The 26,682-nt window shown below is 42.1% G+C and overlaps 1 protein-coding gene across 2 annotated transcripts in view; it reads left to right on the top strand.

Moving 5' to 3' along the window:
* Positions 1-1,019: 1,019 nt before the first annotated feature.
* Positions 1,020-26,682, top strand: part of Znf148 (zinc finger protein 148) — a 141,251-nt gene continuing 115,588 nt past the window's right edge. Inside the window, exon 1 of one of the 2 annotated variants that reach the window (XM_008842978.2) lies at positions 1,020-1,281. The gene's annotated coding sequence lies outside the window, so the exon portion shown is untranslated. Of the gene's footprint in view, positions 1,282-1,382; positions 1,481-26,682 lie in introns of those variants that run through there. The other variant, XM_008842979.3, reaches the window with a different exon arrangement.

Below are 26,682 nucleotides of genomic sequence, written 5' to 3'. Positions count from 1 at the left end.
GCAGGAGTTTGGAGGTTTGCCAAAAAGCACTATTCAAATGAACATTCAGCCAGCAAGGGGTGGAAGGTGGGTGTGGACAAGGAGAGAATTCCAGAAATGGTTATGTAGACATTTTAATGTTCTTTCCCTTTCCCCTCAAAGGTTATGTTTAACTATTGCAGAGGTGCTAAGGAAAGTCTTGGAATTATTATAAAGAAATCATGAGGGTGTCTCATCTCACATAAAGTTCCTGATCATCATTCACTAAGCAGTATTTATGTTACCTGGCTGACCCTGTGCTAGTGTGGTGGCACAAAAGTAACTGGAAGCCATCCCCTTGTACAGGCACCTCAGGGTGTCTAATAAATGTTAGCTCAATGAAGGTACTCTTACGGAGGTCACGATTTGGCGAAGGTCACCACAAGGCCCCCAAAAGACAAGACAACAGTGCAATCTTCGCTCACTATAGATTATAACCAAGTCTTTGTTGCCATGAAGACCGAAGTTTGGGCCCAACAAGATCCAAACCCAGATCTCTAGCTTTTTCTTGGGGCTCACACCTCGCTCCTCGATTTGGAGACACCAACAGGGTTTGCAAGTTTCAAGGGCGCAGGGTTGCATCCTCCGGAAAAGGTGACATTTGGGGTGACAAGGAAGACTAGGTTAGAGGATAAAAGAAAAAGTAATCCAAGAAATTCTGGCCAAACCTTTCACCTAGGCTCCCGCCCCTTCCACTTCCCCGGGCCTGGAGCGCTACTAGTGCCCGAGTCCTTCACGTCTGGGGCGCCGGGCACAGGCGGAGACTGAAGGTGAGGACGCCCCTCCCAGAGAGTGCTCCTCAGGTCCGATCCACTTCCGAGCGCTTCCTTCGGGGCCTACTCGGGGGACTCGCGGCCCGGGGCCAGCTTCCCCGGCCATGCTGCACTGCTGACACGCAAGCGCGGAGTCAAGCCACGCTTGGTCTTCCAGCCAGGTCGCCGCGCCAGGGGAGGGCGGGCGGAGCCGAGAGCTTCCCGGGTGCGGGCCTGCCCACAATGCACCACGCCGGCGGCGGCGGCGACCGCGGCGGCGCTCTAGCCGCGGCATGTCTGCCTCTCGACTGCCCTGGGAGGAGGAAGAGAAGGAGGAAGAGGAGGAGGAGGAGGGGGAGGAAGAGGAGAAAGGCGCAGGGGTGGGAGCTGTCGCCGGAGCTGCCACAGCAAAAGTTCTCCCCCCTCCCCCCTCGCCCTCCTCGCTGGGCCCGTGGGAAGGTCGGAGCCACTGCCTGCAGTCGGTGACCGCGCGCCTCGGCGCCCGCCCGCGGTAAACGCTCGGCCAGGGAGAAGGCCCGGGCCCGGGAGGGCGGGGGAGGGGAGGGGCGGCGCGCGGGGGGAGCGCGGCGGCAACGGCCTGACCCGCGGGAGCAGCCGCGGCGAGCTTGGGGGCGGCCCGGGACGCGGCAGGAGGAGGCCGTGGGGAGCGCGGGGCTGGCTGGGGAACGCGAGGAAGCGGGGCGAGGATGGTGGGTCGGGGGACCGTGAACGGAGAATGACGGGGGCGGCGGAGGCGAGCAGGCGGCCGCGGAGGCCTGCGACGGGTGTCAGGGATAGGAAGGAGGTGGGATGCTCGCGTGGGGAGGCCTCCCGGGTGCTGGGCTGCGGGCGAGGAGGCCTGGGAGACGCTAGGTCCCTGGCTGCGGTGTCTGGTGCAGAGCTTTCTGCACCGCAGGCCTCAGTCACTGTGGCTGCCTCGGTGTGCTCTTTGGCAGAAGGGAAGGGCAGGGGTTGGAGAAAGGGAATTGCTTTGCAGGAAAATAGTGGGAGTGCGAAAGGGGAGAAAGAGGCCGGAGGGAAGATGCCGGATAGGTGGAGGAATGCCGGGGGTGGCAGTGGAGCAGTCTTAAGGATTCTGGGGGTGTTCATTGTGCAGATAACGTTAGGTATTTCATTATGGAAAGAACCGAAGCGTTTCTAAGGCAAAGAAAGAAGGGATCTAGTAGTTTTCGCCAATAGAAAGGAGAGCGTTTGAAGCAAGAGGGATTGCTAAATATTAAAGATGCAGGGTATGCATAATAGAATAGACAGATGTAGCATAATTATCAAGTGCTAGCCCAAGGTCTAAAGAGTTACTCCAGATGGGCCAGGGTGGCCTAGTTCGGAACCTGTTTGGGTTCTTCAGTAGATGACATCCGGTAAGTGTGGGTTCCAGCTGTGGTTGGGGGTCACTGAGAATTAGACCCTAGCCTTTAGATTGGTTTGAGACATTTTAGTACTCCACTAGAGAATATGAAGATCTTTGAAACAGACCTTGAGAAGCAGCCCTGGCCTGTGGGGATTCTTGAGGCCATGAAGTTTAGAATTCTAGCAGATTTGAAGTATTGTCACTTATCAGAGGCTGGGTGAACACTCTCCTGGCAAACATTGGAATAGGAATTACTTGACTTGGTGGTTATCTTCACTGGCCAGCTTATTTGGTCCAGAAGAGCTGGTGCCATATTATTCAGCCTAGGCTACAGGACACAATTCTAATTGGTGGTGGGTTGTGTCTGTCCACTATGGTCCCTTCTTTGGACACTCCATTTGTAGCTCAAAGGAGTCTAGTTTGCTGAATTGGTTCTATACCTTTGGGGTTGGCAGGAGATCTTTTGCTGTTCACAATTCCTGATGTACTCTCTTCCTCGAGACATAGTGGTATTGATGAAAATAACATCTGCCAGCAAAATGTAAGCATGCAGAAATGGAGGATCTCAAATCTCTGTGTTGATCATAGATTCTAAGGAGGTCAGGACTGGTTAACATGAAACCTAAGGGGACCTGAAGAGACAGGATGGTTCTAGGCCTGGTTAGGAAGGACAGTTAGTATCTCTGTCAGGAAACCAAGTTCTTTCTGTTAGGTTTACAGAGTGCACACCACACTTGATTTCCAAGAGGGAACTCTGGTTGGGGACAGTGGTCTTAAAACTTACCTAGATTTTCACCTATTGTTATTAAGAGAAAAGACAGGTTATTTTGCAATATTTCTTTAAATCAGGAGAGGGTAATAACTATGTTAAGTGTGACTTTTTTTATGTAAATTGAAGGTAAGAGGTTAATGGAGAAGAAAGACTGAACTTTGGAAGAGGGAAGGAAGGGCAAATTCTGTCATCATTCATTCCTTTAGCCAAGATGCTGATTAGTTAGGGTAGGGAGACAGTTCTTTCATTTCCAGTTTTTTTTTTTTTATTAACATTTTAGCAAACTTTCTGCCAGTGCATTTAGATTTGCACTTTTAAGAAGGGCTTGCTTGATAGGATGCACCCCTTTGTATTGCCATCATAGTATGTGGGGGGTCAGTTTTCCTTCCCTGCACTAGTACTGTATATCATCAGTTCTTTTATTGTAAGTGTAATGCACTTAAATACAGAATGCCATATTCTTACCTTTCAAATTAATATGCAGAAACATATTTACGTGATTTAAAAACAATAGTTCTGAGGGGACTGGCAGTGAAAAGCAGTGGCCCCTGCCTATCTTACCTGTCCATTGCACTTCTACTTTCTAGAGAGAGGTAGGGTCTTCTGTAGCCCTGCCTGGCCTCCAGCTGTGTAGAAAAGATGACCTTAAACTTCTGAACCTTCTGCCTCCACCTCTTGAGTGCTAGTATTATAGGTGTGAATTACCACACCCAGCCTATGCAGTGCTGGGGATTGAACCCAGGGCTCTTTGTATGCTTAGGTAAGCATTTTACCAACTGAATTACCACTCCAGCCTCCCTTCTTTTTCTCAGCCTCCTTCTTTGCCCTCTATAAAAAACAAATTAACACATATTATATAAAATAATGGGTCTCATGATGACATTTTCATACATGTGTGCATATATAAAGTGCTTTGATCATATTTACCTCTCCTCTACCCTGTCTTGTGCCCCCACCTCCCACCCCCACCAGGGGCTGCTGCTTCTAATCATTAACTTTGTAGTTCTTTTAATGTTTTTCTCCAGGTCTTCCAAGTACTTGCTAGGCTTATACCATTATTTCTGTTTTGGTTTATGTAGCCCAGACTGGCCTCAGACTCTCTTCTCCTATCTTACCCTCCCAGGTGCTAGTACAGATGTGTGCTACCATGCCCTACTCTATCATGTCTCTGTTTATTAAAAGGACATTGGCAAAGAGCCGCCTTCCATGAGTGAAATGAATTTGATGTCTTTGACATTTTTCTTTTTTTCCTCTTTTCTAATCTTTATAGTTATTTCATTTGATACCTTATACCTTTAAATGATATGCTTAAACCTTGACTTTGGAAATTATTATTTTTTAAGATTATTATTGTAGGGAGGGCATATTTGCAGGCGTGCATATGGAGGTCAGAGGTCAACTTGTAGAAGTTGGTTTTCTCCTTCTACCTTTATGTGGGTTCTAGGGATTGAAAGTCATCAGGCTTGCATTGACAGACAGCAAGCACTATCCGCTGAGCTATCTGGCTGGCCCCAAACCTTGATTTTTAGAGCCCAACAACTTGAGGCTGTATCTGCACTGTGTAAATTAGGAGGGCTTTGTCAAAGTAGTGAGGAAGCATATAAAATTTCTACTAGAAAGACTGGGTGGAATGATGAGGGAAGTTGCATGGACTTAAGACTATTGTAGGAAGTAGCATCTTTGCAACTTTTGATTATCTGGTTAGAGATGAGGGGTGGTTGCTTGACAGTGATAATCAATTGTTCATCTTGGAATTAGTTATAGGTTGCAGTTTTCTTTGACACTCTTCTGGGGAGTTTTAGTTCATGGAATGTGGAAATCTGTTCAAATGACCCCTGAACGTTGTTACCAGGTGCCTGTGGCATGCATGTGTTCGTTCGTTTGTTCATTCAAGATAGGGGCTTGCTAAGCAGCTCCAGGCCAGCCTAGAAATTGCTGTGTAGTCTAGGCTTACCTAGAACTTGGAATCCCCCTGCCTCAGCTTCTTGAGTGCTGTAATTACAGGCATGTACCACCATGCGTAGCTGAAATTTTTTTCTCTTTTTTAAATTACATTTTTTTTTGTGTTCGTGGGTGTATGTATGTGTTTGTGTGTGCAACACAGTACACATGTGGAGGTCAGAGGACAACTTGTGGGAGTCAGTTCTCTATTTCTACCATGTGGGTCCCTGGGATCAAACTCAGGTCATCAGGCTTGTTGGCAAGTGGCAAGTTCACCACTAACCTGTCTCTCTGGCCCATAGCTATAATTGTTACATTTTTATTAAGGAATAGATTGGTGGAGGTATATGTACAGTTTCTCTCTCTCTCTCTCTCTCCCTTCCTCCCTCCCTCCCTCCCTCCCTCCGTGTGTGTGTGTGTGTGTGTGTGTGTGTGTGTGTGTGTGTGTGTGATAAGGAAATGCTGTAAGGAAAAAATGAGGAATAGGTTTGGTAAAGGTGATAATTTGGGGGGATGCAGAAGAAAAGATAAGAATTTGAGGGCATTTTGATAAAATTGATATGAAGATTTACTGTGGTGAGATTTGTGGCAGTTATAAAAAAAAATGAACTTATTGAGCCTGGCATGGTGTGGTGCCTCCTTTCTTTAATCCCAGTACTCAGGAAGGCAGAGGCAGGCAAATCTCTCTAAAATTGAGGCCAGCCTCAATCAAGTTCTAGGCCATCTAGGGCTACAGGGAGTCCTTGTCTCAAAAAAAACCCAAGGGGTCGGGGAGAACACGTTAAAGTCACCAATAGGAATATGGTGGGGAAAGATGCATTCCTTATTTATTAGAATGGAGTTGATGGGGCCGGTGAGATGGCTCAGTGGGTAAAAGTGCTTGCCACCAAGCCTGATGGCTTGAGTTCAATCCCTGGGACCCACATGGTGGAAAGAGAGAGCCAACTCTTACAAGATGTCCTCAGACCTTCTCATGTACTTGGTACATGTGCACCCACAGGCACATTAAATGTAATTAAGAATGGAGTCAGTGCTTTCAACATTTGTACACAGGGTGCAGGTCAGCATGATGGATATGGGGAATAGAAAGATACTGCTCCACTTTTAGGAAATACTGTTGAAGTAATTGGACTTCTTGAAAGCCTTTATTCTTAATAATAACAGGGTTTCTTTCACATGTAGATTTGTATTACTACATATTGCATTTCCTTATGGAAATTATTCTTAAAAAGTTCTTGCAGAAGACCCAGTTTCAAATCCCAGCACCCACATGGCAGCTAACAACTGTCTGTAACTCCAGTCCCAGGGGATCCGACAGCCTCTTCTGACCTCCACGGGCATTTCACAACATGGGTGCACTTACTTACATGCAGGCAATACACTCATACACATAAAATAAAAATAATAAAATTTTTTAAAAAAGTTTCTTTTGGTAGTATTGGGGATCAAACCTAGGGCCTTGTACATGTTAGGCAAGCACTCTACCACTGAGCTATATCCCCTCTTCATATTCATATTCTCTCTTCCTCCATCTCTAAAAATAGTAACTAGATTGTAACCTGTTCTAGAGCTGAGACTTTATGTAATCTTTGGGGAAACTGAACAGATTGGTTTTTAATAAATACCTGTTGAATGACTGTTAGAAAGTAGTGCTTAGTTGGTGATAATAGTGGGACTGATGAGATTACTGAGTAGGTAGGGAGGCTGTAGACAAGCAGGTGTATGTCTGAGAAGTGGAAGGACAGAAGGGCTCTCTGACTGTAGAGAGTCCTTAGATTAAGGGAGGAAGATGGCGTGGATTAGATTGGAGCTGTAATCCAGCACTAACATTGACAGGGGTGAGATCAGAAGGCCTCTTCTAATCTGAGCCTGGCTTAATCTGATCTGCAGAAGGGCTCTGGTTCTAGATTGAATTTTCTTATCTCTGACTGTTTTAAGAATTCAAAGGCTGGGGAGATGGGTCAGGGGTGAGAAAGCATGCTGTACAGTCATGTGAATCTGAGTTCAAATCCCTAGAACCTGCATAAAAAGCTATCATGTTTACATCTGTGCCTTTAACCACAGCACTGTAAGGAGTGGAGACAGGAGAATCTGGCTGCCAGCCTGAATAGTTCCGGGTTCACTGAGAGACCCTGTCTTAAGGGAATAAGTGGAGAGTAACAGAGCAGGACAGCTGACATCCTCCTCTGGCTTTGGAGCACATACCTGCACACACATGCACATATACCATACACACACACACACACACACACACACACACACCACATAACACATTCACACATACAAAACTCAAATTTAAAAATGAATCTCGTTTAAACCAGACTTGGTGACACAAGTCTGTAATCCCAGCACTCTAAGAGGTAGAGGGTGAGGCAGGCAGATTGTGAGTTCTACTTAGCAAGGGCTACAAAGCGAGACCATGTCTCCTCTACCCACCAAACCCCCAAATAAACAACTGATTTCATTCATTCTGAGGACAATACAAAGAATTAGATGAGTTTTTTTCCCCCTCAAGAAATTTACAATATTTTCTTTTAAAGGAGAATAACAAATGAAAGAATTCAGTAACTATAAATTTCAGAAAACTAAGCCTCTTAAATTTATTTATTTATTTATTTATTTATTTGTATGTCACAGTGCATGTGTAGGTCAGAGGACAACTTGCAGGAGTTCTCTCCTTCGTTCATGTGGGTCCCAGTGATTGAACTCAGGTTGTCAGGCTTGCAGGCTTTGTGCCTTTACCTATTGGCCTGAAAATTGACTTTTCAAAAAGACCTTCAGATGAGGCTTTTAGTGTTTCATAGTGTTCAGACCTTTTGTGGAACACCTTTTCTGAACCTCTAGTACCTTTTTGTTGTTGAGACAGGGTCTTCCTGTAGCCCCAGCTGGCCTGAAACTCTCCATGTAGACCAGGCTGGCCTCACATAGATCTGCCTGCCTCTGCCTCCCAAGTGCTGGGATTAAAGATGTGCGCCACCATGCCTGGCTCTAGCACCATTTAATACAATTTATGTATTTGTTGAGTATCTATTATGTGCTGTTGGGGGTGGGTTTTTCAAGATCTACTTAAAATGTGATCCTTACTGGGTTGTTTTTTTTTTTTAGTCTTTTTGAGACAGGTCTCCCTGTAGTCTCAGCTGACCTGGAACTTGCTATGTAGACCAGGCTGACCTTGAACTCACAGACATCTGCCTGCCTCTGCCTCCTGAGTGCTGGGATTAAAGGCATGCACCACCAGATCACTTCTCGGCCTTTTGGCTAAGATCAAGTGATCCTTATTCTTTAGGAATTCATAATTCCTCCAGGATGGTACATTCAAAAATACTACAAGGCATAATATTTTGAATAGTGTTTAATTTTTTTAATATTTGTTGTATATGTATGCATGCATGCCACTGTGTGTGTGTTGAGGTTAGAGGACAAGTTGTGGGAGTTGGTTTTCTCCTTCATTTGGGTTGCAGAGATGAAACTCAGGTCATCAGACTTGGCGGCAAGTTCCTTTACCTGATGTGAAATCTCACAGGCCCCAACAAATCTTGATTTTTAGAAACAGTGAAGACAAGTCAATTTCAGATAGAGTAAGTGGGGGATAGTTTTATTTTAAATTTAAAGACATGAAGTGATTTTCTTTGTTAACTTGTTAACTGTTTTTTGAAAGTACTCTGAAATAGGAAGTCAGAAGTATTTTGGACAGTGGTGATGGCTTTATGTTAGTGGTTAGGTGCTCCATAAGTGTTGGCTGAGTGTATCAGGTGGTTGGATGGGTGAGGTGAGTAGAAGAATAAGGGATAGCTTCCAAGATAACGAATTTAAGGAGAACCAGGAAGATTTGAATTTATTTATTTGAAATAAATAAATTCTGGGCGTGCTTGTTTACAGTTTCCTTGCTCTGAGCAAGATACTTCATGATTGAATTCATGACGGAGTTTGGAGACAGTACGCACCATAAAGCGTTTAGAGAGTGGGGGATATTGGCTGGGAATATTGGGAAAGGGTTTACATGGAACCTACTTTAGCTAGATGTTTGTAAGACTCCCTAAGAGATTCAGAGAGAAACTAAATGGCTCCAAATTTCTTGTGTAGCTCCCAAATGAACCTAGAGTCTATTTTTGTCTGAATGTTTTCTGCCTATTTCCTTTTAGTTATTCCTAATGGTTTGTTTCTTTTTGAATTTGCATGTGCCGGGTAGATTTTGAGCTGCTTGTGCCAACTTTGGGGTCCAGTTCCAGCTGCATCAAGTGCTACTTTTCTTTTGTCCTTTTCTGGGTCTACCTTGCAAGTTCTTGGGTCTCTGTGAGTGAAGAACATCAGTCAACTTGTTCTGTTATCCTGGCACTTTCCTACATCAGGTCTCAGAGCTGCTTTCTGAATTGAAGAATGAATCAGACAGAACTTAGGGCCTGTGTCCAATGGGTGCAAACTCTCTTGTTGATTAAATGAGTGAATCAGAAACTATTTGAGGTGGATCATTTGGGAGAGTTGAATTATCTGCATTTTCTGTTTTTGTTTTGTTTATTCATAGGTTGCCTTTTTATACACAAGAATCACAGTGATTGATAAAAACAGGTGCACTAGAAAAGAATGAACGTGATTTGAGGAGCTCTAGTTGAAGAAAAATATGCTAAACTATAAAATCGGTCAATATAGCTGGTGGCTCATGGCTGTCATCCTAACACTGCAGAGACAGAAGGATTGCTGCAAGTTTGAGGGGCAGCCTTGTCTACACAGCATGTTCCAGGCCAGTCAGGACTATGAAGACTCTGTCTCAGAAGTCTCCCCTCCACCTCCCTGAAAGGAAGATTGATTGGTATGGATATTCAATGCTAGAGAACAGAAAATAAGTGCAAGATAAGCAGATTGAGAAGAAAAGTGATAGCTGGTAGTAAAGGTAAGGTAATGTGTTTAGGGGAAGCATGAGAAGATGGAAGGTGAAGAGTACTGTTTGAAAGGGCTCTTTTGAGGAAGAAAATGGCAAGACTACTTGAAGCATAAGTGTTAGTAGTAGTTTAGAATGCACTAGAAAGTATGTAATTTATAGTTAAGGATCTCAGAAAATGATGGGATGATTCTTATTTAACAGGCAACATACATTTGTTAACATGCCACAGCATTGTTAGATGTGGTCAGGAATAAATCCTTTGGGAGTTATATTCTAGTAGGGGAGCTAGATTTGTGCAGATACACTGTGATTATAAGTATACAATAAATAATAACAGTGCACAATAAGAAAATATACAGTGGACTGGAAAGATGACTCAGCAGTTAAGAGCACTGGCTGTTCTTGCAGAAGACCCAGGTTCGAATCCCAGCTCCCACAGGTGGCTAACCATCTGTAACTCCAGTTCTCAGGAATATACGGCCTTTTTCTGTCCTCCGAGGACATTGCATGACACAGGTATATTTGCATACATGCATGAATACATGCATACACATAAAGCAGAGAGAGAGAGAAAAAAAATATTCAGTGTTGGGCTGGAGAGATGGCTTAATGATTAAGGGCACTTTTTAAAAAAATATTTTAAAAAATTATGTGTATGAGTGTGTTGCCTTCATGTGTGTAAATGTACCCATCTCATGCAGTGCCCGTGGAGGTCAGAAGAGGATGTCAGAACCCCTGGAACTGGAGTTGCTGATGGTTGTTAGCCATGTGGGTTCTGAGACTCAAACCCAGGTCTTCTGCAGGAACATCCAGTGCTCTTAACCACTGACCCATGTCTTCAGTTCCCCACTTGCTGCTTTTACGGAGGACCTGGGTTTGGTTCTCAGCAACCACACAGCAGCTCACAACTGTTTTTAACTTGAGCTCCAGGGAATCTGATGGCCTCTTTTGGATTCTCTGTGTACATATACATACACAGACACAGACACACACACACATACACACACACACACACACATAATTAAAAAATAATAAAAAGAAAAGAAAATACCCAGTATTACTGAAGTTATAAAGAGCATTTGAGTAGGAGAGTGTCTGGGACTGCATTTCAGTGGCACAGAAATGGAATTTTAAAGCCTGGTGTGGTGGTGAACATCTGTTATTCCAGCACATGAGAGGCTGAGGCAGGAAGGTCCAGCTTTCCCGGGCAGCTCATAAGGAGTTTGAGATCAGTTTGGACAATATAGTGAGACCCTGTCTCAAAAACATAATCAACACTTGGGAAGAAGAGGTAGGTGGATCACTGTGAGTTCAAGGCCAGCCTGGTATAATAGCAAGTTCTGGGCCAGTCAGTGATACATAGTGAGACCCTGTCACAAAAAAAAACAAGGAGAAGCAAGATAAAATCCAAACTAACCCATAAAAAACAAAACCACAACATAATATATATTTTTTAGAAGAACATTTTAGCCAACAGCCTTGGAGATGAGATTTCTAAGATTTATGGCAATGCTGTAATCTTTAAACATTGACCTACAGTAAGAAATACAAGGCACATCTTTGGTAATACGTGTGCCTATGAATGTGTGCATGTACAAAACAAAGTTCCACTCTACAACTATTTACTCTGGATGCTTTCTTAGATATTATGGTTTTTTGTTTTGATTTTTTTCTGTTTTTGAGACAGGGTCTCACAGTGTAGCTCTGGCTGGCTTGGAACTCACTATGCAGATCAGGCTAGCCTTGGACTCAGAGAGATCCACTTCCTCTGCCTCCTGAGGGCTAGAATCAAAGGTGTGTGCCATCACACCTGGCCCAGCTACTGTTGTATTCTAAAAGAACAGTCCCTCACCCCGCTACACAAAGCAAAACTGGCTATGGGCGATGTGGTAGGAACTTAGTTGTCACTTGTGAAATTGATTTAATGAGTTATTAAATAATAACCTATAGTTTGGAACAGAGGATGTTTATGAATAGGGTATAGTACACAGTAGAAGGTAGGAAGAGTCAGTGTGAATTGGGGAAAACATGGATGACCTTGAAAGCTAAGTAAGTAGTTTGTATTTGGTATGGTGTATTGTTGTGCTTAGTAAGCAAGTAGAATCTGATATTTTGTCTTGGCCATTCTGTTTATTCACTCTGATTATAGAGAATTACTTCCTTTCTGAGTCTCAGTGTTCTCATCAAGAAATTGATAATCTTTGGACTTTCCTGAGTAGGGTTACTGTGGAGATTTGAAGATTAAAATCTGTTAACATAGGATGGATGTATGTATGCCACTAATGTGTAGCTATTGAACTTTTTCAGTAAAGAATTAAGCTAAAGACTATATATTAGATTTTATTTTTTTCTCAGTGCTGAGTATTGAAGCCAAGGCCTTGCACATACTAGACAAGCTCTATGACAGTTATGTCCCTAACCTTACTAATTTAATCAGACAGTAGCTATACCATACAGAATTGGACAGTGTGGTAGTAGAGAAAGGGTGGAAGTGAGAACAGTGAGGAGCTCACAGAGAAGCTCGGAAGGGCTTGGTTAGGTAGCAGTAGGGTTAGAAATGAGGAGATGGAATGTGGTTATTGTGGGTAGACAGACTTAGGAAGAGTCCAGTGGCTCTTGGATTGCATTTTTGGGTAGTTGTAGTGGGGTGCATTAGAGAAAACAGTTTCTTTTATAGCAGAGGTGCTTAATTATTTGTTGAGTGATTAAATTTGTAAACTAGAGTGGATTGTGAATAGAAAGTGGTGAATAGGTATGAGAAGGAGGGGTTGGATTGCAGGGTATTTTAAGTATTTTATTTTATTTTTTGGTTTTTTGAAACAAGGTCTCCCTGTAGCTCTAGCTGGCCTGGAACTGCCCATGTAGAACAGGCTGACCTTGATCTCACAGAGCTCTGCCTGCCTCTGCGTCCCAAATGCTGAGATGAGCTCATATAGTATATTTTTTTATGGCATGGTCCACGTTCATTGGGAATTTAGGAACAAAATAGATGTGTCTGTCTATGACACAAATTATATGACAGCTTTGTGGAGAAAATTATAAAAAGGACTATAGTAAGCAGGCACAAAGACAAGGGTGGTACAAGTGACAAGACAGTTGTGGGTATGATTAGGGGTGGAGGTTTAAGTTAGCTCTGATTTAAGGTTAATGTTGAGGAATGAAGAGAAAGCTAGGAAGCACTCGAGGGGCGAGCTTAAAATCTGTATTAAAATATGTTAACATTTTATTTATTGAAATATATTCAATAAGGAGCTCTAATCCCAAGGGTGCAGGATAATTTGGGGGGGGGGGGTTATCCATTTACATAGCCACCTTCCAGCTCAATGTATAGAATGTTTTTAACATCGCCATAAGCTCATATATGTCACTTTCAAATTGGTGTCTCCTTCCTCCCACAATAATAATTATTCTAATCACTATCATAGCCTAGTAGTTCTTTGTGATTTTGAACTTCATATAAATGAAATCATACTTCTGTGCCTGTTTTCTTTTGCTTAAAATTATGGCTGGGAGAGTCAGCCCTGTTGTATTTGGCAGTAGGTCTTTTTTCATTCCTTCTTGGGAGTCTGTTACCATTCCACAGTATATTTATTCATTCTATAATTGTTGAACAGTTGAGTAGTCTGTAATTTGGGGGAACTCTAAGGAGATTTTATGTTTGTTCGTTTTGTTTTAATATTTTGTTAATTCTTCGAGAATGTCATACAATGTATTTTTTTTAATTTTTATTATTTTTATTTTATGTGTATGAGTGTATTGCCCACATGCATGTAAGCATACCCATGTCATGCAGTGCCCACAAATGTGAGAAGAGGGTGTCAGATCCTCTGGAACTGGAGTTATGGATGGTTGATAGTTGCCATGTGGGTGCTGGGAATTGAACCCAGGTCCTCTGCAAGAGTCCCTCATACAATGTATTTTGATCATAGTCACCCCCTTGCCCAACTCGTCCTAGGTCCATTCTCCCTTCCCTACCCACTCACTATCCACTCAACTTCTTTTTTTGTTCTTCTTCTTTTTAACCCATTGGGTTCAATTTATGCTGCCCAAATTCTCTAGGGTGTGAGTGAGGCCATCCACTGGAGTGTGGTGCACCTACCAGGGTCACAGCCTTAAAGAAAACTGACTCTTCCTCTCCTACCAGTTATCAGTGGACAAAAGTTCCTCAGCCAGGAGTGGGACTTCATACCCACCTCCCCACTCCATGCTGGGGCTTTTTCTGACTTGAGCTTTCACAGGTCTTGTGCATGCTGTTATTTCATATGTGCAACTGTCCTATTGTGTCCAGAAAACACTTTCCTTGTAGTCACACACTGTTTCTAGGTCTTACAATCTTTTGCCCCCTCTTCTACAATGATCCTCAAGCTTTGGGAAGGGAGATGTAGATGTCCCATTTAAGGCAGAACACTGCAATGTGTAATTCTCTGCATATTGACCAGTTGTGGGTCTCTATTAATTGCCATCTGCTACAAGAAGATTCTCTAATGAGGGTTGAGAGATGCACTAGACTGAGGATGTAGAGATAAGTCATTGGGAGCAGTTTAATACTATGCCTATTTAGCAGGATTATAGTAGTACGTTCTCCCTGAGGGCCCATGACTGATCTAGTCACAGTTTCTTGGTCCCAGTAATAGTGCCAGCTGCATGTTATAGAGTGGGCCTTAAATCCCACCAGAAAGTGTTTGGTTACTCCCATAGCATTTGTACCACTGTTGCACTAGTGGGCATATCTTGTTGGGCCAGTCATACTTGCTGCTGGCAGGGTTCACAGCTAGATAAGATTGATTACTTTTCTCCAGTGGCATGTATAGCACTTTCCAGCACTGAAAGCTAGCCAGTAGGGATGAAGCTTTTTAGGTCAGCTGCTGCTTGATTTTGTCTATCATTATGTGGTGTCTTCAGCAATAGGGTCTTACCACCAAATTTACAGGGTAACCAAGAGTAGTGGCAGTAATATTTGGGGAATCTGTGGGATCCCACTGACCAGCAGCTCCAAAAGAGGTAACTAATTTCTAGCAATTGGGCTTCTTATTTTACTAGCCTGTGTTGTCCAGTGGGGGCACCCCCCACTCTGCCCCATTATAGGGTAACTCCATTTAAATATTTTTTTTTTTTTGAGACAGGGTCTCCCTGTAGTCCCAGCTGGCTTGGAACTCACTATGTAGACCAGGCTAGCCTTGAACTCACAGAGCTCTGCCTGCCTCTGCCTCGTAAGTGCTGGGATTATTTTATTTTTTTAAGTAAGGTCTCCTGAAGTTCAGGTTTGAAGTCCTAATCCTCTTGTCTCTGCCTCCCAAGTGCTGAGATTACAGGTGTGTATCACCATGCCTGGCTCTAGATCCTGGGTTTATTGTACCCTAGAACCCATCACACATATCTTATATATATAGTATATAACATCTGCAGTAGTAGGTTTCCATATGACTTTTTCAAAAAGTCTTTAGTGTTAATTACTCCTCCCCTTTCCTACCCTCTCATTTCCCACCCCTTTTAACCCTTCCTATCCCATTATTCCTGTTTCCCCCTTTATATTACTGCATTCTGTCTCCTGTTCCTTGAAAGCTTCCCCCTGCCCCCAAGGCTCCTTACTGGTTTCCTGACTTCTATGGGGTTTAAAAATGAAACACACACATCTAAAGATTCAAAGCTATCATCTACATTAGCAAAGAAACTGTGATGTTTGTTTTTCAGTGTTTGGGTTACCTTAGGTTTATTATTTCCAGTTCTGTCCATTTACCTGCAAACTTTATAAATTTAGTTTTCTTGATAGCTGAATAATAGTCCATTGTGTGATTGTACCACATTTTCATTACCCATTCATCAGTTGACATGTAGATTCTTTCTCCTTCCTGGCTAATGCGAGTGGAAGAGCATTGAACATGGATGAACGAATATCTCTGTAGGAGGATATAGTCCTTTGGGTATGTGCTTAGATGTGGTGTAGTTGGATCTTGTGGTAGATCTATTTCTAGCCTTTTGAGGAACCTCCACACTGACTTCCATAGTGGCTCCACCAGTCAGCACTGCCATCATCAGTAAGTGTTCTCCTTTGCAAAATCCACACCAGCATTAGTTGTCATTTGGTGTTTTGTTGTTGTTGTTGTTGTTTGTTTGTTTTGGGATCTTTGCCATTCTGACTGGGGTAAGATAAAATCTTGGTGTTTTTTTTGGTCTTTTTGAGACAGGGTCTTCTTGTAGCCCCACCTGGCCTGGAACTCATTGTATAGACCAGGCTGACCTTGAACTCACAGAGTTCCGCCTGCCTCTGTCTCCTGCCTCCCAAGTGCTGGGGGATATATTTTTATTTTTATGTGTATGAGTGTTTTGCCTGTAGGTAGGTATTTAAGTACACCATTGTGCAGTGTGTGTGGAGGCCAGAAGAGGGCATCAGATCCCATGGAACTAGAGTTAGGGATGTTTATTAGCCACTGTGTGGGTGCTGGGAACTGAACCCAGGTCCTCTGCAAGATCAGCCAGTGCTCTTATCTGCTGAGCCATCTCTGCAGCCCCCTATTTTGGTGTTTTAAGACACTGGGCCATGTATGGTGGATCACACCTGAAATCCCAGCACTGGGACTGCTAAGGTAGGAAGATTGAAGCAAGTTGGATACCAGCTTGGGTTACCTAGTGAATTCAAGGCCACCTTCAGCTACTTAGGGAGAGCTGTCTCAAAAATAAACAAAAAAGACATCACTGTGTGAAGCATTAAGTGCAAGTAGAGAAGATAGGTTATCTGGCAAGACTTAAAAATGCCAGATTAGAGCCAGGAGGTTCAATAGAGATTTGGGAGTACATGCATGGTGTTGACAGTTGACGCTACTAATTCTGGATTTGGTAGGGTACTAAGAATTATGAAATCATTTTGGCTGATAATTGACGTGTTAATCAAAGCACTAGTTGAAGAATTTGGCTGAGAAATCAATATGTGTTCAAATTGTTTCCTTAGGAATAACAGAGTATAGCTGAGGGGCGTAATTTATTTTGGGGGACTGGGGAAGACATTCTATGAAGGAGGAGAGTTGAAGCAGTATAAAAAGTTCTAAAATAGAACTAGAGAAAGTACCAACAATCTGGGCTGAGAGGAACAGCAGTCTTGAGACACAAGCTGCAGCCAGAGAGATAGGTGTAGAATCATGTGCCAAGCATCTAGTGTAAGAATGTACACAGAGGAGCTGCAGAGATGGCTCAGTGGTTAAGAGCACTGACTGCTCTTGCAGAGGACCTGGATTCAGTTCCCAGCACCCACATGGCACTTCAAACCTGTCTGTAACTACAGTTCTAGGGAATCTGACACTTTTCTTCTGGCCTCCACAGTCTCTACATGATGACACAGGTGCACTTAACATACTTGCAGTCAAAACACCCATACACATTAAAAAAAAAAAAAAAGAATATGAAGAGCGTAGAATCCTATGTATATGCAAACTAAGACAGATCTTCTTCAAGTATTACCAAAGAGAACATGAGGACTTGAGTGGTGGGTCATAGGATTTGTTACAGAAAAGTTTATTTTTTCTTTTGTAGTCGTCAGGGAAATAGATCAGAGATCAGAGTGCATGGATGTTTCCTCAGTGGCTAGAAGAATATGGAAGCAATGAACATAAGGATTAAGTTTAGTTTAAGGAGGACAAATGCCTCTTATTTTAAAACTAGAGGTAAGAAGTAACAGATGAAGGGAGATACAGCATTTAAAAATATATAAAGAGGCTTATAGGTGCAGAAGGTATGATCTGAGGGAATTTTATGGAAGGAATTGAGTATTTGAATAAGATTAAGCACTTAAATATGAAAATGATTTTGATTAGTTGATTAGATGGATAGCTATATTCAGAATAAATCTGTTGTGCAGGATTTTATGGCTTTCTCTTGGTGCTTTTAATAACCAGTGTGTGGGTGTGGGGAAAGCAGATGAGGATTGTCTGTCATTGAGGAGATATGCCGTGAGTGGAGTAGAAGGTAGTAACATTCTGAGGAGGGCAGTATTGAGGTGACTGACAGATTTACAGCATGTAGGAGGAAGTGAAACTAAATGTCGGTAAGAAGCAGGTGTAAAGCCAGGTGTAATGGCATATGCCTGTAATCCCAGCACACAGAAGGACTCAGAGTTCAAAGCCAGCTTGGGCTACATAGTGAGAACTTATCTTACAAAGAAGATGAGGTGTATACTGGACTGTATATGTGATTTAAAAAAGAGAATCTCTGAAGTTATGGCAGTTTTGGTGGATTGCCTGTTTTTCACTTTGGCTAGCAGAAATGCAGATATAGTCTCTTTTTTATGTGTTGAGTGTTTTGCTTGTGTATAAGTGCACCTGTGCATTCACTGCCCACAGAGGCCACAAGAGGGCATCAGATCACCTGGAACTGGAGTTAAGGTCGGTTCATAGCTGCCTTGTGGGTGCTGGGAATCAGGGTCCTCTGTAAGAGCAGCCAGTGCTCTTAACCACTGAGCCACCTCTCCAGCCCCCAGATATATTCTTTAGGAGCTGAGGAAGGTCATGTAGAATGTTGTTGAGCATATTGTTGAACTCATTGAGAATAATGGTTTTATATGGGACAGAGCAGAATTGGAAGTCATTGGGGGGAAAAAAGACGGGAATAATCTGGAGAATGATAGTTGATGAGAAGGAATGGCTTAAGTGAATAGTATGAACCACAAAGTAATTTTTTAGTGATTGAGTAATAGGAATAGCCCTAGGAAGCAAGAAACAGTAAGACCTTTTATCTAGCCGAAGGAATAAGATAATAGTTAAGACATGAGAGAAGCAGTTTGGCCAGAAAAAGTTCAAGTTTGAGATTAGAGGAAATGGTCACAATTCAGGCAAAAGGTGAAAAAAAAAAACCAATTTGTTCATGGTATAAGGATTGAGAGAAATAGATGGATATCTAATTCTTTCAGTTCCTTTACAGAATAATATTTTCAGAATCATAATCATTAATATGTAATATGGTGATATAAATTCGATTGAGATATTGTGGATTAGAACTCACTGTAGATCAGGGTAGCCTCAAACTCAGAGATCCTGCCGTCTCTGCTTCCAGAGCTCGGAGATTATGGTGTGCACCACCACACCCTACTCCAAGCCTCTTAGTTTGCTTGCATCTCTTCCCAAACTTAGCCTGACCAGCTTTGAAGTAATACTTATTTTTATCTAATTTTGTTTTCTGTCACCTTTTCCTTTGTAGTATCAAAGATGTGACTCCAAAAAAAATTATTGTGTGAGTGCACGTGTGTGGGGGTGCGTGCCTCACATGTGGAGGTTAGAGGACAACTTTGTGGAGCCATTTATCTCCACTTTTGTGTGGGTTTTGGGATATAACTCAAGTTACCAGGCTTGTGCAGCAAGTGCCTTTATCCGCTGAGCCATCTCCAGCCCTCCATCAGTAGGACTATTATGTGCTTACCTAACAGGACTTATGAGATTGTCCATCAGTACTGTGCTGTGATCCCAGCAACAGCTGTTTTAAAACAATTTAAAGGATCGGTGCTGTGTGCTTCTAATATAATTTGCATTATATTGCCTCACATGATTAACTCAAGAAAATCTCTGAACAAAGAATACTTTTGGGCTCAGCATTTTTGATACTTATGTTGCAGAGAGCAAACATGTAAGATAGAAACATGAAGTTGCTGGGAGAAAAGTAATGTCAAAGACATAATTCAGTACTGGTGTTCTGTTCTAGTACAGCTTTGCCTCACCGTAGTTCCAGGGTCTAGCCTCTGGGGGCTGGGGCGGGGGGGTCTAGCATGTTTTTTTTTTAATTTTAATTCCTTCTTCATCTAGTCACTCACCAAATTTAACAAGGAAGATCCAGAGTTTGAATGCCTCAAAATGACTGAGAGATGTCACCTTTGTTCAATTCAACCTCCTCCGTCCCTCTATGTTGCTGGAGATCAAACCCAGGGCCTTGTACATACTAGGCAAGCACTTAACTACCACTGAGCTGTACATCTCCAGCCCCCAACTCACAAGACTGAACTGTACTACATAGCAGCCTTATCTAATGTGTAGAATTGTTTCCAGGACTGTCAGGTGGATCTGGACTTTATCAAGTGGGGGTATGTTGTGAATATTTGAGTGGATTGTGTGTGTTAGACTAATGATGAATAGTTTAAGTGTTGGGAAGGATATTGTAGTAGTGGTAAGAGGTATGTTTTAAATAACTATTGATTTTGACGTAGATAATTGATTTCACAAGATAAAGATTGGATGTTTGAAAATCCAAGTTGGAAAGTCCAAGGACTTTCCCTTGTAAATTTGAGAGATTAGAATGAAATATACACTTGTTCTGCAGAATCTTGAATGTTTGTTAGTATGTACACACTAGTATGTATAGCTACATATAATGATAATTTGTTCATTTAATTACATTATGTCCTTAGTCTTTAGGGAAGTGAGCCTGGAGTCCTAAGTTATGAATGATTCAAATAAATTCTTAAAATTTAAGAGACTGACATCAATTAGTCAGGGACATGGTTGGGGATGTCTAGTATTCCTGCTTTGGGTTTGATCCCTATGGGGAAGAAAGGGTGGGTGGCATGCCTAGGAAATGAGTTTTTCAGTGACACCTCTCAGATCAGTTTACAAAACATGAGGGCAGTTTGGGGGTAGATTTGTGTTAGATTGGGAAGTATTAACTTTGAGAGAATGAAGGAACAGATCAGAAAAATGGAGTGATTGAGAAGTTATTTATGAATTGGTAGCAGCTGGTAAAAATTGTAAAAATTTCAGCGAGATTTTGAATAGCTTAAGTAGGAGATGTCATGGAAGAGACTTATGAAGTGTGTTAGATAAATTTCAAAATGGAAAGATAGTTTAGAGACTTCTTGAAGGAAAAATTCAGCTGTGTTAAAATCAGACGCAGGGAAAACTAAAATAAGTAAGTTAAGGGATGGAGGAGAGGAAAGACCAAGAAATCACTGAAGGGTTTCTTGTTTAAGGCTGTGTGGAATGATAACTTGATGACTGGTCAATAAGGGAAAGGGATAAGCTGGCTCTGGTTTGCAGGGGTGCAGATTTTTACCAAGGCTCACTAAGCTTCACACTTAAGATTTCTTAAGAAGCCTGAGAAATTAGGGAGCCTTCCTTCGTGCCCGGCTTTTGGAGCTCTGGCAGGATCCAGCAGCCCCAAATACGCTTCCCCTAGGCTGCGTGGCAGGCGGACATACGGAGTTGGGGATCCCAGCACACGGGCTCCGGGACCGGGAGATCCTGGGGGCGGCCGGGGAGGCGAGGGCCAGGGGTGGAGCTTCGCAGGCTCCTGCGGCTCTCGCGGCTCCCGATTGTTGTGTGGCAGCGCCGGTGCGGGCGCCGAGGAGCCGGGAAGCCTGCGCTGCAACGGGCGGCGCCTGGGTCCCTGCACGTGGCGGTGCCCTGGTCTGGCTTGGGCGGCAGTGAGCGCTCCTGGAGGCTGCGCAGTGTGGTTCCGCGGGCAGCCTGTGTCCAGCCTGCGTTTCCAGGTCTACTGTTGGCTGCTTTGCGCTTACAGTTTTAGGGATCGTGAAAAGGTCAGGGTGCCAACTTTGCCTACTAGAAAACTTTTTTAAAAACTTGGAATTAAGAGCAAAAAATGTTTGCAGCACTTCTTCCGTTGCTTTTGCCTGTCAGACTTGCACGATTAATGGTGAGAATGGTCCTAAGGCCTTTCCAGGATTAGGCTGTGGGCAAACTTTTCCTCTCCAGACTGTGAAGTACCTTTTATACTGCTAGGAAGTAACTATTTGTACCGTAGACTAAAAGCTAGAGTTAGGAAATGCAGAGTTGAAGCCCTCCCCTCCAGCTTGTAGTTAAAAGCCTTTTTTATATACTAGTGCTTTCTTTAGTTGTGCATAAAGAATTTTGCAAAAGTGGAATGATTTTTAAAAGACTAATTTTATAGGTGGCAATGGTAAAGGCACCACAGCTTTGAAATTCAAGTAAATGTTGCTATAAATAAGTTCTACAGAGTTTTAGATTAAATGAGTCTAAAAATATGTTTGCAGTTGTCTTTTGGGTGTCCGGGGTAGTTCTTGGTGTTCTCTGCTTTTCTGGGCAGATTTTCAGGATTGTTAGCATGATATGAGTGTAGTTAAGTGTATTCACTTAACCTGAGTGAATAATTTGAGATATCCAGTGTGTTTTTGCAGCTGGGAGTAGGTCTCTTATTCCCAGTCTGGTAACCTACCCAAGAATAGACTAATGAAACTAGGTATTTGTCTGTTGGGAGGAAAATATGACTGAGTTGGTTTTATAGTATTAAAAAGCTAAAAAAAAAAATGAATGTAACAATGTTTAATTTTCTATTGAAATGTGTAAAGTTGAGTGTAATATATCTGCTGGGGGATTTCTTTGGCCTTTCTTTAAGAGCATAGAGACCTTGAGACCTCCTCAGTTACTTTTATAGGAATTGTACCATATTTATATTTGATTAAAATAGATACATGTAGATGTTTATGATAATTAGCTGGGTAGATGTGTTTTTCATGTGGTTTTTCTTAGTGATTAGAGAATATCAGACAACTTGAGAGTGGTTAGCTTTTTCAAAAAATGTTAGGGAGAAGAAGAATTGTGTTAACACCATTAATCTCTGTTTAAGACATTTGGGCCTGACTCTGGCAGGGCCTGTCATCTCAGAACTCAGGGAACTGAGGCATGAGGATCCAGTCCAGACTGGTCTACATAGCCAAACTGTCTTAAAAGAAAAACAAAAATAAAATCTTTGGACCTCTTTATTGAGAATACTCACATCCTTATTAAACAAAGTACAGACAAAAATACTTGTGATTTTCCCCCACAGCTTTATTATGCAATTATTTTCATTCCTTTTTCTTTTGATTTGTTTTTATTTTATGTGTGTGAGTGTATTGCCTGGGTGTATGTAAGTGTACCAGATGTGTACCTGTTGAGGCCAGAAGAGGGCATCAGATACCCTGGAACTGGAATTACAGGTGGTTGTTAGCTGCCATATGAGTGCTGGGAACCAAACCTGGGTCCCCTGCAAGATCAGCCAGTGCTCTTAACCACTGAGCATCTCTCCAGCCTCTTATTTTCATTTCTACATTGGTCACACACAACAATATTTGAGTAATTTTTGTTGTTTTTGAGACAGGGTCTCACTATGTAGCCCTGGATGGTCTGAAACTCACTATGTGGACCAGACTGGCCTCCATCTCACAGAGATTCACTTGCCTCTGCCCCCCAAGTCCTGGGATTAAAGACATGGGCCAGCATATTTGGCCGGTTAATGGTTTTTTTGTTTTTGTTTTTATTTTTAAATGAGCCTCATATAAAATGAGTATTTGCAGTTAGGCCTTTTTGTTTTGTTAAAAAAAATTCCTAGCCTTTCTTATGTCTTTCCTTCTATATCACACAAGAAAATCGTTTTCCTCCTTCCAGTCTTCAGAAGGCCCTGAAACACTTTAATACATTGGTTCTCAAACCACAGGTGATTCTGGTAATATCTAGAGACACTTTGTAGCTTGACTTTCTGGGAGAGTCTTCTAGCTCTGATGGATAGATGTTAACTATCCTATAGCCTCTGCAACAAATAAATTATTAAGAAACCCTGATGTAAGATTGAGAATAACAGTCCTTCCAAATAATCTAAGCCTGTGAAAGTTACAGTGTAATTAGTTGTCACTATGCCATACGTATTGTAGATTTTCCCCCAGAGTTGTCATTAGATTGATTATGGGTCAGAGAATATTAAATAACAAGATTTCAGAGCTAGAAGAGTAATAAGTATAACTCCGTTAGTTTTGTAGCTGAAACTATGAGTTTCAGAGATTGTGACTTTTCAGAGTCCCACAGATGGCAGCTCATCTTTTGTTATTTTAGATATAATTTGGTGTAAATTTGCTTATTTAAATTAATTTTACTTGCTACTGAGAGAAAGGGTATTATTTATATTTGTCATAATTAAGTAACTTAAAAAACGTAAGTACTTGCATGACAGGAAATATTCTTTTTCAGTATTCATTGAGTTATTTTTTCATATTCATGCACATTCGTTGAATTCTTCAGCATGGTATGATAATCATTGTAAAGTCTTCACTATCGTCTTTTTTTTTTTTTCTAACTTTTTGAGTGTTTATATGCCTGTAGAGGCCAGAAGAGAGTGTTGGATCCCTTGGAGCTGGAGTGACAGGTGTATGTGAGCTGCCTAATGAGGGTGCTGGGAACCGAACCTGGGTTCTGTGCAAGGGCAGCAGGTGCTCTTAACCAATGAGCCATCTCTCTGGGCCCTTCAGTTATATTCTTTAATTTTTTTAAATGTTAATTAATTAATGGGGGCTGGAGAGATGGCTCAGTGGTTTAAGAACACTGGTTGTTCTTGCAGAAGGCCCGGGTTTGAATCCAAGCACCCACATGGCAGCTAACAACTGTCCATAACTCCAGTCCCAGGGGCTCTGACAGCCTCGTCTGACCTCTGAGGGCTTTGCACGACATGGGTGCACTTACCTACATGTAGGCAATACACGCATACACATAAAATAAAAATAATTAAAATTTTTAATTAATGTGTGTGATTGTGTATGTATGTGATATGTATGTTTGTGTGCACGTGTGCAAGTGTGGGCATGCGTGTGGGACCAGAAGTTGATATTGGGTGTCTTCCTTGAATGCTCTTCACCTTATTTCTTGAGACAAGATCTCTCACAGAACCTGGAGCTTATTATTTGGCTAGGCCAATGAGCTCCAGGGATCCACTTGTCTACACCTTCCCAGCACTGGGATTATGAATGTGCACCTTTGCATCTAGGTCTGGAGACCCAAACTCAGGTCCCCAAGCCTGCATGGTAAGCACTGTTCTCTTCTGAGTCATTTCCTTAGCCCCCATAATATCTACTATTTTTAAAAAAGTTTGAAGATTTTTAAAAGCTCATATATAACTTTAAAACAAAATTGCTTAAAGTTAATTATAACAGGCAAAAATTCCTCCCTCCTTTTTTTTTCTGTTCTCTTTCTTTTATTTCTTGCTACTAAAATAGGTCTCTGGCTTTGCGGGCTCAAGCAACCCTCCTGATTCAGCCTCTCATTTCAGCCTCTTGAATAACTTGCGTTACAGGTTCTTGCTACAATGCTGAGTTTAATAAGCAAGGTTCCTAATGCAAACCCAAGCAAAACTGTTGAAACAGCTTAGGGTATTTTGAGCATATGTATTCTGTTTTGTGAGGATTATTGTAGTAGTGACTTACTGTATTGATTATAAATCTTTCCTAGCAAAGTCTCTTTGGTTAATTTTGGGGAAAAAATGGAATCGAATCTTTAGGAAAAATGTAATTGGGTGAAATAAAAATTTTATATTTAGGTGAAATACTTTTAAGTTATTTAATCAGTGTATTGTTAGTGGAAGAAGTATCAATAGGGTTCTCTTTATGTTCAGTTTTTTCTCTTGCTGTACTGCCTTTAAAAAAACAAAAACAAGGCCAGGCGTGGTGGTGCACATCTTTAATCCCAGTAGGCAGGCGGATCTCTGTGAGTTCAAGGCCAGCCTGGTCTACATAGTGAGTTCCAGGACAGCTGGGGCTAGGGGAAACAAAACAAACAAACAAAAAAACAAACAACAACAAAAACCAAAAATGAAGCAAAAAGAAGAGTAAAAGAAGGGCAAAATACAAGTACTTAATTGACTTAAAATTGTGTGCGTGTGTGTGTGTGTGTGTGTGTGTAGGCTACAGGACAACTTTGTGGAGTTGATGACCAGGCTTGTGCAGTAAGTGCCTTTATGCATTGATCCATCTCACCAGCCCCAAAATAAGTTTATATAAGCACATTTATTTTGCAGAATTGAAATGCATACCGGCAAAAAGAAAAAATGAACACAAGAAACTGCGGATGGAGTGGCTTTCCTATGTTTTCATTAGTGTTTTACTATGGACAAATATGAAAAGAGGAGAGCATTGCAAGATGACCTCTCAACAGTTAGCAATCACCAGCTGTTCTTGTTTCATTCGTTCTTCCACCTTGCCCTTTCTTTACAGTCTTGTGATGTCTTAAAAGATTTTATTTATTTATGTGTACATACATGTCTGTGAGTGTATGCACCTGCTTGTGCGCAAGCAGAGGCCAGAAGATGGTGTCAGATCACATGGAGTTGAGGGGTATTTGTTACCTGGGTTCTGGTATCCAAACTTCAGTCCTTATGATTGTGTAGCAAGTTATCTTAGCCACTGGTCTATCTCCCCAACCCTCCTCTCTCAATTGATTGTGAATAAGCGTGCATACACATGGGCATGTGCCACAGTGCATGTGTGGAAGTTAGAGGACACCTTGAAAGAGTTAGCTCTCTCTTCCCTTCATATGGGTCCTAGGAATTGAACTCAGGTTGTTAGGGTTGGCAGCAAGTGCTTTAACCTGCTGAGCCATCTTGCTGGCTCCATCTCTCTTGTTATTTTGCTTTATTTGTTTGTTTGTTTGTTTGTTTGTTTGTTTAATTTTTTTCTGAGATGGGGTCTCCCTGTAGCCCCAGGTGGCCTGGAACTCACCATGTAGACCAGGCTGGCCTCAATCTCACAGATATCTACCTGCTTCTGCCTTCTGAGTGCTGGAATTGAAGGTGTGTTCCCACTATGCCCTGCCCTTTTGTTATTTTAAAAAATATTTTATTTATTTTATGTGTATGAGTGTATTGCTTGCCTGTAAAGTGCACCTGTGTCATGCAGTGCCCACAGAGATCAGAAGAGGGCGTTGAATTCCCCTGGAACTGGAGTTATGGATGGTTGTTGGCCACCACATGGGTGGTGGGAACAAAACCTGGGTCCTCTGCAAGAGAGCCTTTTCCAGCACCCCCTTCTTGATATTGTTATTTTTAAGACAACTTTATTTGGGAAAAAAAATTACAGATTCACAGGAAGTGGCCAAATTAATACAGAATGTTATGAATTCTTCACTGAGACATGAGTCACCAAAACCAGAAAATTAACATTGGTATAGTACTGTTAGCAAGACTACTAAGTTTATATTTTTTACCA

Source organism: Nannospalax galili, unplaced genomic scaffold, assembly GCF_000622305.1.
Source record: "Nannospalax galili isolate Female #2095 unplaced genomic scaffold, S.galili_v1.0 scaffold18, whole genome shotgun sequence".
In the NCBI taxonomy this organism is placed as follows: domain Eukaryota; kingdom Metazoa; phylum Chordata; class Mammalia; order Rodentia; family Spalacidae; genus Nannospalax; species Nannospalax galili.
Note: the sequence above shows the minus strand (reverse complement) of the source record. Positions and strands in the feature narration are given on the sequence as shown.